The sequence below is a fragment of the Mastomys coucha genome, unplaced genomic scaffold (genome assembly GCF_008632895.1).
Source record: "Mastomys coucha isolate ucsf_1 unplaced genomic scaffold, UCSF_Mcou_1 pScaffold19, whole genome shotgun sequence".
NCBI classification, from domain to species: Eukaryota; Metazoa; Chordata; class Mammalia; order Rodentia; family Muridae; genus Mastomys; species Mastomys coucha.
Window position 1 is genome coordinate 9724703 of NW_022196901.1, and position 17764 is coordinate 9742466.

At 37.3% G+C, this 17764-nt stretch overlaps 1 long non-coding RNA gene across 2 annotated transcripts in view; it reads right to left on the reverse strand.

Moving 5' to 3' along the window:
* The window catches only part of LOC116097400, a 35338-nt gene that overhangs the window by 15347 nt on the left and 2227 nt on the right, over positions 1-17764 (reverse strand). For both annotated transcript variants that reach the window (XR_004121402.1, XR_004121401.1), the window contains exons 2-4: positions 6756-6807; positions 5907-5981; positions 4336-4398 (exon numbers count right to left, since the gene is read on the reverse strand). This is a non-coding gene — a long non-coding RNA (uncharacterized LOC116097400). The remainder of the gene's footprint in view (positions 1-4335; positions 4399-5906; positions 5982-6755; positions 6808-17764) is intronic.

A 17764-nucleotide genomic window follows, 5' to 3' on the forward strand; every position in this document is an offset into this window, starting at 1 on the left:
ACTGGGAAAGGAGAAATTCGCATGTAAATAAAGAAAATATCTAAAATAAAAAAAAAATTAAAAAAAAATGTTGGAAGGTAAAGGTCATTGGAGTAAGTTGCTAGTTAGTGTCTAGCTCTCAAAATGTGTCTTATAATTATGCTGTCTCTTTGCTTCTTAAATATTCTTAATAGTTAATTTTTGTGTATGTGTGTGCATGATGTGTATGTGGGGAGCCATATCCTAACACTATGCATGTGGAAATCAGAGGGCAACCTTGTGGAATCAGTTCCCTTACTTCTGATCATGTGTCAGTAGATGAGAATCAGGTTGTCAGACCTAAGGCAATCACCTTTACTTGCTGAGCCATCTTGCCCCCCCACCCCTGCTTTTTGCCTTGCCTACTCCGAGACAAGCAGCCTTTGCCATGTACCCCTGCCACATTATGGCCACCCTGTGCTTTGACTCAGGCCTAAAGGAATGGATCCAGGAGACCATGGATTGAACAACATTAGACAATAATACCAAGTAAACCTTTCATTCCTCAAGAGGCAGGCATCTCATGTATTTTGTCACAATGACAAAAACTATCTTGTTGTCTTCCTCTCCTGATATGTGACAAGATGGAGAATCAAATATTCTTGTAATATAATAGAAGTGATGTCTTTACTATCTTTAGTAATGCTTGACTCTTTATCATTAAAAAGTCCTAGAATATAAGGATCATTTTAAAAACAATCTTGATTACAATTTAATGTAATTAAATAACTTTGAAATCCTTTCAAGTTAACTACAATCTCTTTTTGTACACACTTGATTAGTCTCCAGGGACCATATACTATCTCTAACTCAGTTCTCTCACAAGGATGGAGCACATATGTGGAAGGCTCAAAGGATCCTGTGTTATTATATAAACTGTGAACCATGCTGTGGTTTTATAACTAAACCATACCTCACATAATCCATCCATTTTCAGAGTCTTTTTAGTCATGATGCTATCACATTGAAACTTTTTGTTTTCTCAAGATAAAGGTTACAACACCTTTGAAGTCATGGGTGCTGTACTGGCTGGTTTTGTGTCAACTTGACACAAGCTGGAGTTATCACTGAGAAGGGAGCTTCAGGTGAGGAAATGCCTCCATGAGATCCAACTGAAAGGTGTTCTCTTAATTGATGATCAAGGGGGGAGGGCCTCTTGTGGGTGGTACCATCCCTGGTACCTGGTAGTCTTGGGTTCTATAAGAGAGCAGGCTGAGCAAGCCAGGGGAAGCAAGCCAGTAAGGAACATCCCTCCATGGCTTCTGCATCTTTCTGACTTGCTTGAGTTCCAGTCCTGACTTCCTTTAGTGATGGACAGCAGTTTGGAGGTGTAAGCTGAATATACCCTTCCCTCCCCAACTTGCTTCTTGGTCATGATGTTTGTGCAGGAATAGAAACTCTGACTAAGAAAGGTGCTGACTAACTTTAGGACATGAATATGTCCCTGACTCAGTGCTCAGACTACTCATTATACTTCAAATGCCAGGTTGACTCTTCAACTCACTGCCTCTGCTTTTGATGCCTTCCTTCACCTTCTTTACAGCGAGTGCAATGACTTCTGATAATTTTCTTGAACTCTTGGAGTTTTTTTTGGACTTCTTGAACTGATTATAATTCAAACCCCTATGCATTTGTCTACCTTGTGTGGTAGTTGATTTCTTTAGATACACATAGTCTCAGCGAGTATTAAGGATGATTTATTTATTTTTCTTCAATTTATACTTATTTATGTGTGTGTGTGTGTAAGTATAAATGTGTGCACAGTTCACATGTATGCAATACATGTGATCATTAGATCATTAGATCATTAGATCAATACAATAGATCAGAGACAAATTTCAGGAGGAACAGGATAGAAAATTCTCCTTCCATCATGTTCCAGGAATTGAACTCAGGTCATCAGGCTTGGTAACAAGTGCCTTAATTTTCTAAATTATCTGCCCAGCTCAAAAGTAGGGATACTTTCTAGGGCAGCCACTCTTCCCTATAGTATATGGGCACCTCTCCCTCATGTGCATTATAATTGTTCCTTTCTGTCACTGAATGAAAGAAAGGCTTGTTTTGGCTCATACTTTGGGGTTAAAGTCTCTTATGGAGGCATGGTGGTGGGAGCTGGAAAGCAGCTGATCACAGTAAGATAGCTTGCTACTGTCACAGATGCCAGCAGAAGACATAAAATCATGGATTAGATGAAGTATTATAAGAACAATGTTGCTACCATTGCTTCCATCTCCTATGTTCCATGGAAATGGTGTAACCTGGCCCAGGTAGATATTCCACACAGTTTGATGGATTCACAACAAAAGAATACCACTTTTGAGAATCTGATGTTTTCATATCAAACCCCGGCTTTATAAAAAGGGATTCATTACAACATCCTTCTGGGTCTTTTCTGACAATGCAAACTTGAAAAATTACCATATAAGCTTTGCATTTACATTTTAGTCACATTCAGGGATAATATTCAAAGATATAAATACCTAGTCCTTGGTAAACTACTTCTCACAATGGTAAAGCCATGTTCATTCCTATACCTTGCTCTCCATCTACTAGTTACATTCAACAAGTCAGAAAGATAGGTCTCTATTTTCCATTTCTATTATTGAGCATCTGCATCATAATTCTTTCTCACAAGGATCATTAAACATTAGAATTCTTCCCATGTTCTCCAGGCTGGGATTGAGACGCCAAATCTTTTAAATTCAGACTCCATTTTAGAAAATTTAAACTCAAGTAAACCTAACTCAGGCCAGTACATAAAATTGGTTTCCAAGTTACTCCCCAACAAGACCAGTATCTCCATATTAATCTCTCCCAACAAAATTCGAGTATAACTCTAGGTTTCAACAAACCCAACATTTCCAAGTTTAATTGCCAACAAGTTCGCCCTTTGCCTAATGACCAACAATGCAGAGGGAAGCAGAAATTAAATTTATGATTTGACTCCCAGCAAGAAACACTCATACACACACACACACACCACCACCACCACCACCACCACCACCACCACCACCACCACCACCACCACCACCATCATCATCATCATCATCATCATCATCATCATCATCATCATCATCTGCTGCTTTCTATAAAATCTTGCCCTGATAGATGTTTGGGACTCTTTTTGGTCAAAGCTCTCCTACTGTGTCAGGGCTGGCAGACAAGGAACCCAAGCTCGATCTTGAGCTTGAGAAAGAAGAGTCTGTTATGATTTACATCAGATCAGCTTCTTCCATTTTTGGGGGGTTCACTAACAACTGTCTAGCATTACAGGATTCAGAGGCTTAGCAAGGGCAACTCACCAATCTATATTTTTCACTTTTAAACTTGTAAAAAACAAAAGACATAAATTTCTGTTTGTTCAAGTCTCCATGTTTGAAGATTCTGTTATTTTGAATTCATTTGATATTCTTTGTGAAGTATTTTGAAGACTCCCTGAGCATATCATTAAACTACAATGCACAAAAGAAGACTACCAACCAAGTGAAGTATTTACACTTAATGTAGAAACATCCTCTAATTCCAAAACTGGCTCCAAGCTGAGCCCCACATTAATTCTGGTCCAGTTCCTTCTGCAGTCAGTATTATAGGACCTTGAATACAGCAGTAGAAGCCTGCTCTCCTCCTCTGCACTGATCTTAATTGATGATATCTTTTGAGAAATGAACTTACTTTGGAAAAAGTAATAGTGCTTTCCAGTGTCATCTCTTTGTCTTGGGTAATGCAAAGAGCTACATTTTTCTTTGGAATTCAGCCTAAAAGAAAATGTATTGCTTTTTGATTTGGTTTGGTTTTATATCACCACTATAGTAACTTACTTCTCCTTCCTAGACATTTTATTAAAATAACCAGTATTCTTATAATTCATTAACAAGATGGAAGGCCTGTAGCTTCTAATACAGTGACCCTTTGCTCAGGTAAATTATCTCATTAGTAATTGTAGTTTTTAAATGTAGATGCTGAGTAATTCAGTTATCTTACAAGGATTGGTAGACACGATGTTCTGTGTAGTAAAAGGGTATGGTAGGAAGGGCGAGTACATTTATTTTCACTGGTTATCTAGCTCTTGTAGTGAGCAAGGACCAATAATCCAACTATAACATTTTATGTTCCCAGAAACTCTAAGAGATAGGACATTTACCCCCCATTTTGCAGATGAAGATACCGGCTTGCTAAATGTTAAAGATGGAAAATTAAAAACCAATTTAGTCTGCATAGCCCCAGAATAGACTCCTTTCAAACCAATGCCTTTCATGGGAAGCTGAATAAAATGTGTCCTTCTTCCTCAGTGTTAATTACTGGTTATGATAACCTTACCTCTGAGCTCTCACCAGACAGAGAAATGATACAGTTTTCATCAGAGTGCTTCCATTTATAGTCCTGGAAAGGGAATGACAAGAAGAGAGACTGTAAAGTTTAATCCAAGTCTGATACACACTTCTGAGATAAAAATGACAAGAGATTCTAAAGATACCTGAGCCCAGAACAGCCTGCTCTTTGAGGTTATTATTCAGAGTGATGATTGTTAATAAGCAGTGTGTAAAAAGAAGCTTCAGGGGCACTTTTCTCTCCTTTGACATTTTTTACTTTTTAATGTTTTTTTAAAATAGATATTTCAGGGCCTTTGCTAAATACATCACTTTTTTTCTTTTTTTAATTTACAGACTTTGATTTTGAAATATAAATACAACCAAGAGGGAGCTGAGTCCAGGAATGAGAACAGCCTTCTTTGCCGTGATTTCATCAATAGATCTGGCTGTGAATTTTTCAAGTGAGTGGGCTCTGTAATGAACTGCCTACTTTCCCAGTTATCATAATAGAAAGGGCATGAACCAGAAAGCCATTCCAGAATGCCTTGTGACTGGTGCAGGGAGGGGCGGGGATGCTGCTTTGCACATCCAGCCAGTGACTCAGCTCTGTGAAATTCATCATCATTTTTTTTCCAAGATAAAGTCTCACACCCATGAGAAATCTGTTTATCTATCAGCAAAGCAGGCAGATTCTGAGTACAGGACCCACTACTTCCACAATTGAGCTGTATGCAGTTGATCTAGATGAAAAGGGGTTGGCACCATCATTTTTCCTCCTATTCAGCATAACACCAGTTTACCCTGTAGTGTTCCAGAAGATAATGATCTATTCCTTGAATTTTTTTGTCCTCCCAATTATGGGATTTTGTTTTGCTTTCCTTCAGAGGCTACCCACATTGTGTCATAATATGCTGTGTGGTATGCTTGTTTATGTAGATGCAAATGATTTCCTTCCTTATTGAGCTGTTTTTGGAGATTTCTTATGTTGTATTCATATCTCTTTATGGGTTTTATGTTTCTTTTGCACACTGATGTAAATATGCTTATTGAATAAAGAGGGTAAATGAATCTTATATTAAGAATTTTCCCATTAGTAGTCCTGTTACTCTTTTCTCAAATAGCAATAGGCTTCTTATATTGATTAAATTATTTGTATTTGCCCATTTGTAACCTACAAATATATTTATAATTTGATATTATAAACTTAACATGAGTTATATTAATGTACTTAATATAATGATCCACATATTAAAGCTATACATTTAAATTTCCCTTTTATGAACTTCAGACCATTAGTTTGGTTAATTTTTAATATATTAGAGTCTAAACTTCATAGACTTTAATTTCTCAAGTAAATATCAGTTTGGTTTCTATTCCACAGTAAAAAATGGTTGCTGCATAAATATAACTGAGTGTTTTTCAAAAAATTCATGCAAATAGATTTACGTTAAGTTCAAGATTCAATGGTAGAAAATTTGACTTTTGGTCAGTAGTTTGTATATATATATTAAAGTTATAACTTTTGCAGCATTATAAAATATATGCTATTTAGTAATTTATTTGACAAATATTTCTCACCTGCTCAACAGAGGTGAAACAAAGGTGATACATCACTGTGAGAATGTGAGCATGGCCGAGATGCTGTCTTTTGCCCTGAGGAGGTTAGGAAAAATAAATAAATGAGATAATAGTGTTGTTTTTTGTCATTTAAACTTCAACTTATTTAACAAATTATCCCTTAACAAAGAAAGGTCTAAAGTGATGGATTAAAATGCACTTTACTTTACATTACTTAAAGATAACTTTACAGAACCAGAGATATAAAGTTCACAGAGAACTAGCTCATGCTCATTTACTCTTACTATTCTCCTCCCAATTCAGAGCTGTTTAAATAACTACTAACTGAACCTCAAAAAAGGCTATTTACCAGCAACCGGGGCCTGGACACCTGGTTGCCTCCACATCTGGAAATAAACTCAGTTCATTTTCCTGGTACCAAGTGAAGACATTAGTAGACAGTTGATTGAAGTCACTCTGTGCTTGACTTGAGTAATGAATGGAGCAAATCTGAGAGAGAGGCTACTTTGAATGCTGAGACTTCCTCCTGATGAATTCTGTCATGAGATGTCTTCTAATTATAGTCTGAAGATTTCTAATTTGCTTCCAAGTGTGAAATTTGGAGTTTACATTCTAGAAACGAAATCCTTTTAACTCCCACTCTTCAGTATATATATAGACCCAGGTCTGTGATATGCTATCTTAATTAAATTTGGCTGAATTTCCTCTTTGACACTGTCTGAGGCACTATTGTAGTTGCTAAATAACCATGAAACCAGCTTTCTTTTCCTATCTTTTAAAACTCTTCAGTGTATGGAATATAAGTTGCCAAATATTCAGTATATTTCCAACATCAATATTTCTTCTTACCTGGCATCAGTTTCTTAGCAATTTCAGTCTTCAAAATGAACATCATGTGGGACTTTGAAACAAACAAACAAAAAACAAACAAACAAAAAGAAAGAAACAAAAAGGAAAAAATGTCAGCAAATGAAAAATACTACCTGTCAAAATGTGGCCTAGCCCAGCATTTACTAATTATTTTTCACTTAATATATGAAATAGTTGGAGAGCAAAAATGACAATAACAACAATGATAATAACTCTCCAAGAAGATTAATCTTTCTCTACTATAACCACAGTACTTGACAGAAACAACTTAAGCCAAGAAATGTTTATTTTGTCTCTAGTGAGGAGGGTTTCAGTCAATATTGGAGTACCATGGACTGGGTTTGTTATGGGGACCCCGTTTTCTGTGGGATGAGAGTTCTGGTCAGGTGGGCAACAATTTGGCGGATGACAGACAGAGTCGACACAAGAGTGTGCTGAATCTGAATGTATTTGTACAAGCTAAAATTCAGGCTTAAATAGCATACAGCAAGCAGGGCAGATGACAAGAGTCACGAAGGCAAGGGTTACAAGAAGGTCAATAGGACCAGAGAGCAAGACTGAAGTCACATAGGCAAGTGACCACCACATCAAGGTCAGTAGGATCAGGTATCCAGGTGTGAAGCTGGCAGAAGAGCAGTGGTGCCCTCCCTGCTGGGGCTATTTGGTATTCCCATGCTAATTCACTGGATCTGCTGGAGGCAAGCACCAGGAGGTTCCAATCTAGCAGTTCCTGCTAGTTCTCTAGGTCTTGCTGGAGGCAAGCACCAGGAAGTTCTGATCTAACAGTACTTGCTAATGCCCTTGAGTGAGAAGCCCTTCGATTACTCTCTAGTATGTAAACAGTTCTGTCTTCTGTGGGACTGCCCTAAGAAATGTGCTTGACCTCTGTTGCTAACTCTGAGGACAACCTATCTGATAAGGCAAATTCCTTGAGAGAAATTCCAAGCTAAGGACAGCTTGGAATTAAATTAGGATATGTTGGAACATTGTGCTGGCCAGGAGACAGTGCCTAATCTTAAGTTTAGCCATTAACGAGTCATTTCTTGGGGCACCTTTTATGCCTAAATAAGAGGGTGTGTTGATGACTGGAAAGACTAATCTGGAACACAGTCTGAGTTAGGAGATGCCAGCGACTGTCTGAATACCCAGGAGGCACAGAACTCCTTTTGAAGTCATAACGCCTCTTATCCTTAATCAGGCTTTTACCCTCGATATTGTGGATTTTACTGGAGAAAACGAGTGGGCATGACATTGGAGGAAGGCACAATGGTAGTAGACACATGTGTCAATGTCTACTGATGTCATAGTCTTCCAGGAATCGGGGAGCAAGGCAAGAACCAGGAGCCCATAGACCGACCTTTCAAAGTCCATCCTTAGCGAACTACTGTTAAAAACGTACAAATCCTAAAGCCTCCCTAAGCTCTGAAATTGGAGTGCTAGTTGGGGGTAAAGTGTTAAAAATGTGAGTCTAGTTTATGGTTGGAGGTTCATGTTTAAATTATAACACATACCTATTACAATATTATAAACTATACCTTGAGTAGGGAAAGTATTTATCTGAAGGGCATATAAATATATATATATAGAATTAAAAGGAAGAGTGAAAATGAGGCTTAATAGGAAAGGAAACTTTGTTCTGGGGTAAGTCTCCATAAGAAGGGACCTCAGATGGTCTCAAGAACCATTGTTAGAATAGTGAGCAGGATTGTTCTTCTTTGGTATTTACCACAATCTATGAGATTTTGTTCAACTCTCAAATTGGTAAGAGTGGAATTAACTTGGGGAAATGTAGATTAGCTGGGTATGCATTGGATATATCAATTAAGTACATGAAAAGATCATGAAAGAGAATCTTGCTACCCTTTCAATCTCTGAAAGGGAGGCTGATGTGTCAATATTGTCCTACTAAAAAGGAACATGCTTCTACCAAGTAATCCCCATGGTGCTTATGGAAAGTGTATGACCTCAAATGAAATATATCCACCTCACATCATTAAATCCTCATTGGACAGGATGGCACCTGTTCCAATCATATTATAAAGTCTATACTACAAGGACATTATGTCATCCTCATTTCAAGTGAGAAGCAGTATTTCCTAAGACTTTACAGTATAGACTAGAAAACCAGACAAAATGAATTCAAAGCAATGTTCTGTATCTTAAGAACTGTAAAACTCTGGCAAATTGTCCAACTCTCTATACCTCATTTATCTGTACAAGAAACCTAGCAATAATGATGTCTAAACAACATAGCAATGTTTATTTGTTCTGTTGTATGTATAATATTTAAAACAACCTTATTAAGTTTACTATTCAAACTAAGAAATACACAGAATTAGAATATACACATCGCCTTGTGATATCAGGATAATAATCAACTTAAATTAATTTACCCATTGGGTATTCAATGTTTTAACCCTCAACATAATTAAACAGCAGCAAGAATATGTTTTGCAATCAAGTCAAGAATAAAACTCCTATACATTAGACAGTGAAGGTAACATCAGTAGAGAGATAGATAGCAAGTAAAGAAGAGCATAAAGTTGAGACACTGAAAGGTAAGGAAAGAACAAAGTGTAGAATCGCAAATCACCCCAAAACAGAATCAAGAGGCTAACAGAAGCCATGAAAAAGACAAAGAAATTAAAACAGATATATAAATTCAGCACCAAGGAAACTCCTTTGAAAGAGTACTCATTTGTCTGCCCAAAGCTTCTCATCACTATAGTACCAAAAAACTATTCCAGAATTAAGGAGCAATTAATGGTTAGAGCCACCTCCACTAAAGAATTATCTGTATAGTCAGAAATGGGAATAGTCAGATTAAACTAGATCTATCAGTTGGTGTGTTGTTGCTGCAATATCCATGCTTACAAAACTTTAAATAATATTGTTAAAATTAAGAACTATTGATAACATTTATTTTACATTTAAGTGAACTAAGTATTATGCTAAGAACTTTATTTGTACATATAAATTTTTAAGAAAATTACAAGAATATTAACTATCCACATGTATAAAATTTGTCATCTTTATAAGTCTATGCACAACATTTAGAATAAAACCTGGTACATATGAAATATTTCCAATGTGTTATGTGTTACTTGATTTCAAAATGAGGTATTGATACTTCACATAACATGTTCAAATCAAATAATTATGAATTTTGGAGTTGGGATTTGAAGTTAGGTAACTTGACCCCAGAGCCTACACAGTTAGCAACAAACTGAAGCCTGACTCTAAAGCATACCAGAAATTCAGTTGTTTTATTTTTTTAATTTCACGTTTATTTACCATTGTTATACTTCCCCTTTTTTGCCAGAGTAAAATATGCCATGATACAAAACAAAGAAGAAATAATCACTAGTCTGTTGGTATAAGTGAAGAGAACAAAGTACTAAGGATTCTAAAGTTTCACATTGCAAAAATAGGCTTTCACGTATGAGTGATTTGAAACTACATCTTTGTGATCCAGTGAAGAAGTGTGTTAGAGTAAGAGCAATTCGTACTTATTCTAGGGAGAGCATAGAGGAAGGGCATCAGGGATCCATAGGGGAAGACAATGGAAGCAGGGAATGAAGATCACAAACAATGGATTAAGATGCCATAAAGAGACCTAGGAGGAGGTGGGACCAGCCAGGAGACACAGGCCTCAGAAGCAGCATGGCAGCTTGCACAGGATCCTTTCTACCTCCCTCTTTAATTAGGAGGAGGTTCTGCAGATCCACAGCCCTCTCTGCCCCTTCACTGCAATTAGAGAGCCTGTCTCCAGGGTTAGTTCTGACACCAAGACTCAGAAGGGACAATTGATTCACAGTCTACTGCACACAGGTCTTACCTGATGAGAGCTGATCACCCAGAAGAGCTGACACAGGCTTACAGACTCACAGGAGGAACAAGCTCCAGCCAGAGACAGCAAGAACATCTAAAACTGGAGATCAACAAATGGTGAAAGGCAAATGCAAGAATCTTACCAACAGAAACCAAGACTACTTGGCTTCATTAGAACCTAGTACTCCCACCACAGCAAGTCCTGGATATCCCAAAACACCAGAAAAGCAAGATTTGGATCTAAAATCATATCTCATGATGATAATAGAGGAATTTAAGAAGAGCATGAATAACTCCCTTAAAGAAATACAGGAGAACACAGGTAAACAGGTTCAAGCCCTTAAAGAGGAAACACAAAAATCCCTTAAAGAATTACAGGAAAGCACAACCAAACAGGTGAAGGAACTGAACAAAACCATCCAGGACCTAAAAATGGAAGTAGAAACAGTTAAGAAATCACAAAGAGAGACAACTCTGGAGATAGAAATCCTAGGAAAGAAGTCAGAAACCATAGATGCAAGCATCACCAACAGAATACAAGAGACCGAAGAGAGAATTTCAGGTGAAGACAGTACCATAGCAAACATTGACACAAGAGTCAAAGAAAACTCACAATATAAAAAGCTCCTAACCCCAAACATCCAGGAAATCCAGGACACCATGAGAAGACCAAACCTTAGAATAATATGTATAGAAGAGAGGGAAGACTTCCAACTTAAAGGACCAGTAAATATCATCCACAAAATTATAGAAGAAAACTTCCCTAACCTAAAGAAAGAGATGCCCATGAACATACAAGAAACCTATAGAACTCCAAATAGACTAGACCAGAAAAGAAATTCCTCCTGCCACATAATAGTCAAAACATCAAATGCACAAAAAAAAAGAAAGAATATTAAGAGCAGTAAGGGAAAATGGTCAAGTAACATATAAAGACAGGCCTATCAGAATTACACCAGACTACTCTCCAGAGACTATGAAAGATCAAAGTCAGAAGATCATGTGTTGATGTCATACAGACCTTAAGAGACTTTAAGGCTACTATACCCAGCAAAACTCTCAATTACCATAGGTGGAGAAACCATAGTATTCCATGACAAAACCAAATTTACACAATATATTTCCATGAACCCAGCCCTTCAAAGGGTAATAAATTGAAAACTTCAACACAAGGAGGGAAACTACATTCTAGAAAAAGCAAAAAAAATAATTTTCCAACAAAATTAAAAGAAGATAGCCATATGAACAGATTTCCAACTCTAACAACAAAAATAACAGGAAGCAACAATTACCTTTCCTTAATATCTATTAATATCAATGGACTCAATTACCTAATAAAAAGACATAGATTATCAGACTGGGTACTTAAACAGGACCCAACATTTTGTTGCATACAAGAAATCCACCTGAGTGACAAAGACAGGCACTACCTCAGAATAAAAGGATGAACAATTCTCCAAGCCAATGGTCCCAAGAAAAAAGCCGGAATAGCCATTCTAATATCAAAGAAAATCGACTTTCACCCTAAAGTGATCAAAAAAGATAAGGAGGGACACTTCGTATTCATCAAATGTATGATCTACCAAGATGAACTCTCAATTCTGAACCTCTATGCTCCAAATGCAAGGGCATCTACATTCATACAAGAACCTTTACTAAAGCTCAAAGCACACATTGCACCACACACAATAATAGTGGGAGATTTCAACACCCTACTCTCTGCAGTGGACAGATCATGGAACAGAAACTAAACAAAACATGGTGAGACTAACAGAAGTTATGAAACAGAGGGATTTAACAGATATCTATGGAACTTTTTAATCCTAAAACAAAAGGATATACCTTCTTCTCAGCACCTCATGGTACCTTCTCCAAAACTGACCATATAATTGGTCACAGATCGGGCCTCAACAGATACAAAAAGATTGAAATAATTCCTTATATCCTATCCGATCACCATGGACTAAAGCTGCTCCTCAATAACATCATAAACAATAGAATGCCCACACATACGTGGAAGCTCAACAACACTCTACTCAATGACAACTTGATCAAGGAAGAAATAAAGAAAGAAATTAAAGACTTTCTAGAGTTTAATGAAAATGAAGCCACAACATACCCAAATTTATGGGACACAATGAAAGCAGTCCTAAGAGGAAAACTCATAGCTTTAAGTGCCTACAAAAAGAAACTGGAGAGAGTATATACCAGCAGTTTGACCTCACATCTGAAAGCTCTAGAACAAAAAGAAGCAAATTCACCCAAGAGGAGTTGAAGGCAGCAAATAATCAAACTCAAGACTGAAATCAACCAAATAGAAACAAAAAGAACTATGCAAGGAATCAACCAAACCAGGAGCTGGTTCTTTGAGAAAATCAACAAAATAAATAAACCCTTAGCCCAACTAACTAGAGAGTACAGAGACATTATCCTAATGAACAAGATCAGAAATGAAAAGGGAGACATAGCAAGAGACACTGAGGAAATCCAAAAAGTCATGAGAGCCTACTACAAAAGCCTATACTCAACAAAACTGGAATACCTGGATGAAATGAATAGTTTTCTAGACAGATACCAGGTACCAAAGTTAAATCAAGATCAGATAAACGATCTAAACAGTCCCATATCTGCTAATGAAATAGAAATAGTCATTAATAGTCTCCCAACCAAAAAAAGCCCTGGACTCAGGGGTTTAGTGCAGAGTTTTATCAGACCTTCAAAGAAGACCTAATTCCAATACTCCTCAAACTATTTCACAAAATAGAAACAGAGGGTACTCTACCCAATTCGTTCTACGAAGCCACAATTACTCTGATACCTAAACCACATCAAGACCTAAAAAAGAAAGAAAACATCAGACTAATTTATGAATAGTGATGCAAAAATATTCAATAAAATTGTTGCCAACCTAATCCAAGAACAGATCAAAATGATCGATCATCCACCATGATCAAGTAGGTTTCATCCCAGGGATGCAGGGATGGCTCAATATTAGGAAATCCATCAATGTAATTCACTATCTAACTATATAACTATATAAACAAACTCAAAGAAAAAAAACATATGATCATCTCATTAGATGCTGAGAAAGCATTTGACAAAATCCAACACCCTTTCATGATAAAAGCCTTGGAAAGATCAGGAATTCAAGGCCCATACTTAAACATAGTAAAAGCAAGATACAGCAAACCAGTAGCCAACATCAAACTAAATGGAGAGAAACATGAAGCAATCCTACTAAAATCAGGCACTAGACAAGTCTGCTCACTCTCTCCCTACCTATTCAATATTGTACTTGAAGTCCTAGTCAGAACAATTAGACAACAAAAGGAGATCAAAGGGATAGAAATTGGAAAGGAAGAAGTCAAATTATCACTATTTGCTGATGATATGATAGTATACTTAAGTGACCCCGAAAATTCCACCAGAGAGCTCCTAAACCTGATAAACAACTTCAGCAAAGTAGCTGGATATAAAATTAACTCAAGCAAATCAGAGGCCTTCCTATACACAAAGGATAAACAGGCTGAGAAAGAAATTAGGGAAACAACACCCTTCATAATAGTCACAAATAATATAAAAATCTTGGTGTGACTCTAACTAAGCAAGTAGAAGTTCTGTTTGATAAGAACTTCAAGTCTCTGAAGAAGGAAATTGAAGAAGATCTCAGAAGATGAAAAGATCTCCCATGCTCATGGATTGGCAGGATTAATATAGTAAAAATGGCCATTTTGCCAAAAGCAATTTCCAGATTCAATGCAATCCCCATCAAAATTCCAGCTCAATTCTTCATAGAGTTAGAAAGCGCAATTCTCAAATACATCTGGAATAACAAAAAACCCAGAATAGCCAAAACTATTCTCAACAATAAAGGATCCTCTGGTGGAATCATTATCTCAGACATTAAGCTGTACTACAGTGCAATTGTGATAAAAACTCCATGGTATTGGTACAGTGACCAGCAGGTAGATCAATGGAATAGAACTGAAGACCCAGAAATTAACCCACAAAACTATGGCCACTTGATCTTTGACAAAGGAGCTAAAACCATCCAGTGGAAAAAAAACAACATTTTCAACAAATGGTGCTGGCTCAACTGGAGGTCAGCATGTAGAAGAAGGCAAATTGATCCATTCTTTTCTCCTTGTACAAAGCTCAAGTCCAAGTGGATCAGGGACCTTCACATCAAACCAGATACTCTGAAACTAATGGAAAAGAAAGTGGGGAAGAGTCTTGAGCACACAGGCACAGGGGAAACTTTCCTGAACAGAACACCAATAGTTTGTGCTCTAAGATCAAGAATTGACAAATGGGTCTTCATAAAATTGCAAAGCTTCTGTAAGGCAAAAGACACTGTCAATAGGACAAAATGGCAACCAACAAATTGGGAAAAGATTTTTACCAATACTATATCTGATAGAGGGCTAATATACAAAATATACAAAGAACTCAAGAAGGCAGTCTCCAGAGAAACAGATAACCCCATTAAAAATGGGGTACAGAGCTAAACAAAGAATTCTCAACTGATGAATACTGAATGACTGGGAAGTACCTAAAGAAATGTTCCATATCCTTAGTCATCAAAACAACCCTGAGATTCCATCTCACACTAGTCAGAATGGCTAGGATAAAAAACTCAGGTGACAGCAGATGCTGGCAAGATTGTGGAGAAAGGGGATTACTTCTTAATTGCTGGTGGGATTGCAAGCTGGTACAACCACTCTGGAAATTTGTTTGGCAGTTCCTCCAGAAATTGGACATAATTCTAACAGAGGACCCAGCTATACCACTCCTGGGCATATACCCAGAAGATCCTCCAACATGTAATAAGGACACATGCTCCACCATATTCATAGCAGCCTTATTTAATAATAGCCAGAAGGTAGAAAGAACCCAGATGTCCCTCAACAGAGGAATGGATACAGAAAATGTGGTACATTTACACAATGGAGTACTACTCAGCTATTAAAAACAATGAATTTATGAAATTCTTGGGGAAATGGGTAGACATGGAGAGTAATCATCCTGAGTGAGATAACCCAATCACAAAAGAACACACATGGTATGCATTCTCTGATAAGTAGATATTAGCCTAGAAGATAAGAATACACAAAGTACAATCCACAACCCACAAGAAACTCAAGAAGAAGGAAGACCAAATTGTGGATACTTCATTCCTTCTTAAAAAGGGGAACAAAATACTCATGGAAGGATTTTTCAGAGACAAACTATGGAGCAGAGACTGAAGGAAGGACAATCCAGAGACTGCTCCACCTGGGAATCCTTCCCATATTCAATCATCAAATCCAGACATGATTGTGGATATCAGCAAGTGTTGGCTGACAGGAGCCTGATATAGCTGTCTCCTGAGAGGCTCTGACTGTACCTGACTAATATAGAAGTAGAGGCTCACAGCCATCCATTGGACTGAGTACAGGGTTCCCAATGAAGGAGCTAGAGAAAGGACTCAAGGAGCTGAAGGGTTTGCAACCCCTTAGCACGAACAATATGAACTAATTAGTACCCTCAGAGCTCCCAGGGACTAAAACTCCAACCAAAGAGTACACATGGGGGGACTCATGGCTCCAGCAGCATGTGTATAGCAGAGGATGGGCAAGTCAGTCATCAATGGGAGGAGAGGCCCTTGGCCCTGTGAAGGTTCTATGCCCCAGTATAGGGAAATGCCAGGGCTAGGAAGTGGGAGAGGGTGGGGTGGTGAGCAGGGGAAGGAGAGAGGGAACATGGGATTGTTTCAGTTTTAGTTTTAGTTTTTAATTTTATTTTTCTCTTATTTGTTTTCTTTTTCTTTTTTCTTTTGGAGGGGAACTTGTGAAAGGAGATATTGTAAATAAAGAAAACATCTAATAAATATAAATAAATAATTAAATAAAAAAGATGCCATAAAGAAGCCCATTACTTTCTCAATGTAAAACTTCATTTAAATAATGAGTAGCTTTATACAATTATGTAGAGGAAAATTTGTGCTGAGCTTGGAGTAAAAATCCATGCAAAACCAGAGTTGGTAGAGTTCTCTGAAAGCTCAGCTGGTTCCAGCAATAGGCAAACTCACTATGTGTGATACTCGGAGCAAGTGAGGACCAATAGCATAAAGAAAAAAGAAAGGCAATTGATAAGAAAAAGCATGTGAGTAGTTCAGTCCTGGAACAGCTCCTTAGCTTGTGGTCAGGCCAGAGCACAACTCAGTATACTAAAAGGAGAACAACAAAATGATAACAGGAAGATTGTACCTTATTTTATCAAAAGAATGAAGTCGCAGACAGATTAATGTTGTCAATAAAAATGCTGGTGGTTTGATTGATGATAATAAAAGATGGGTTACAGGAGACTGAGTAAAAAATATAGGGCAGAGATGATTGGGTCTTCTAAGGAGGGGGCAGCAGTGGGAACCACGGAGAATCAACAGGTCTTAGGTGTGATTGGGTTTAAGTGTTATGGACAGATAGACCCAATAAAACCATGAAATCTCTTCTTAGGGAAAGTGGGTAAAATAGTAACAAGAGTAGTTCCCAAAAAGAAGGAAACAGGACAAGTAGATTTTGGTAGGGAGATAGAAAAAGCATACTGTAATTACAGAAAATATCTAAAGAATTACTTTTTAGTGTGAAAGAGTAACAGATGCACATATAATGATGGGAAATGGCCTATTTTTTGTCTGAGCCCTACAGCTGGGAAGTAACCCGGTGAATCAGCACTTCATTTCTATGCCTAGCTTCCATAATTTGTTTCAAAAGGCATACAGAATCTCTTCCCACTCCCTTTTCTCTTAGAAGTTATGAGTGACTAATTGATAATTGCTCTTTTGAGTACATATGAGCCTGTATGACTCTGCATCTTAATGATTGAGATATAAAGGGTACTTGCCATAGATTTTTTTGCTTTTTTCATATAAAACTTCTTATTTATTTTTTATTTTATTGATATTGAACTGATATTTACGGCAGTAAATTGTGGGTTGTCCAGTGGCTGTCATATATGACAATGGGGAGAGAAGTACTCTGTGAAATGAGAGATTAACAGTTAAATCTGAAACTCTTTGAAAGTCTGTTTTGCATTTTATTTAAAGAATATTAAATAGGGCTGCTATGAACATGGTGGAACATGTGTCCTTGTTACATGTTGCAGTATTTTTTGGGTAT